Raw genomic sequence first — 1712 nt, forward strand, 5'->3', positions numbered from 1 at the left:
ATTATGAGATCTTTTCTCGTAATTATGAGATAAGATCTCGTAATTATGAGATCCTGATCTCATAATTATAAGATATCATAATTATGAGGAAAGTATCTCATAATTACGAGATCCTGATCAGGAGTCTATTTTTTTTTTGTTTGGTGAATGGATTGATCAACTTCATTTATAACTTGCAGATCTGAGATGAATAAAGGTTGAATGAGTTTTGTAATATTTAGTTAATGGTGTTTTAGTTGTTTTAATGTACTGTAGTTATGATTTGTTTATGATTTATCCCAATAAAACAGCTAATGGAAATCATGATGAAATCATGTTAAAATATGGCAAATTATTGTGAGAATCAGATGTTCTGCATGTTTATGTGTAATTTCGGAACATGTTATCACTTTCACGTGATCATCTTGTGTATCTTACTGAACTATATTGGAATGAACACTGACAGCTTGAGGTAATATTTTTTTGTATCCACGTTGTGATAAATGGTGTGTATCGCTCTGTACTGCAGGCCTTTTCAACAAGTGACCAGTAGGCCAGATACGTCCCTTTTGAAACGATCTTTGGCCCCCACAAAGCTGCCATCTTTTTACACAGCCTGCATCTTGAGTTGTGTGTGGTGTAGCAGACCCTGGTCTGTACTGATGATCAGTGCCTCTGTGCTGTCCTTCAGTCCAGCTCTCTATAACTTCTAGGAGTTATTGATATCAGCCACTCCCTCAGTCAGCTGCTGGTAGCTTTGTGTTTCTGCTGCTGCCTGAGAAATTCACTAGCTGTTCAATAGTGGGGGCTTTTATGCTGTACTCCAGGATCTCAGTTGTTTCATCCTGTATAGTGTCTCCTATGCTCAGTAATCCTCTGTCCACCTCATTTCTCTTAGTGTATAGTCTCAGGGTGCTGGACTTGGAGTCATGCAGACCCCAAATCCACCTCATGTATTGTGAGCAGCTTGTTACTTGATGTCAATGGCTTCCATCTCCTCCTTTTGCCAGACTACCAACTGGGTATCGAACGACTATCAATGAGTACGTGTTGATAGCCCAGACTTTATCCTTGCTGTGTGTAGGGCTTTGTGTTTTCCTTTCTTTTATTTATTTTTTTCTCAGTTTTCTCCTCAGTTTATGCCTGCACCTGGTCCTCATGTCTCTTCTCAGGTGTTCTCAATCATCTCCTCATTAACTCACCTTTATATTCTGAAAAAGAAAAATAGAGCAGGCCCTCTGGATGAGTTCTTCTTTGTTGAAAAACATTTTGCCTCTCACGAGTCTGAGGATTTACAGGTAAACATTGGCCTGGAGCAATGTGGCTATCTCAACTGGACTTTCTTCAAAGCAGACAAGAAACCCATACAGGACTCCAGCCAGTCACCAGGTGAAAATGAAGACCCCAGACTCAAAACCAGACCAATGGTCATTCCATATGTTGTGGGAGTTTCAGAGAAACTGAGACATTTATTCTCTAAACATGACATCCTTTCAAACCTCAAAACACGTTACAACAAAGATTAGTTCACCCAAAAGATCCAGTTCCCCGGCACAGAGTAATGTTGTGTCTGCTGTTAAGTGTCAGGAGGACTGTAACCAGTTACAAAGTGACACAGCAGCCACTGGCCAATGTGATGGTCCAACACAGAAGAAAAACACAATCAGGTCAGGACTCTGCAGTTTACACTCATCTACAGGCCAGGACTCTGCAGTTTACACTCATCTACAGGC

This window comes from Austrofundulus limnaeus, unplaced genomic scaffold (genome assembly GCF_001266775.1).
Source record: "Austrofundulus limnaeus strain Quisiro unplaced genomic scaffold, Austrofundulus_limnaeus-1.0 Scaffold435, whole genome shotgun sequence".
NCBI classification, from domain to species: domain Eukaryota; kingdom Metazoa; phylum Chordata; class Actinopteri; order Cyprinodontiformes; family Rivulidae; genus Austrofundulus; species Austrofundulus limnaeus.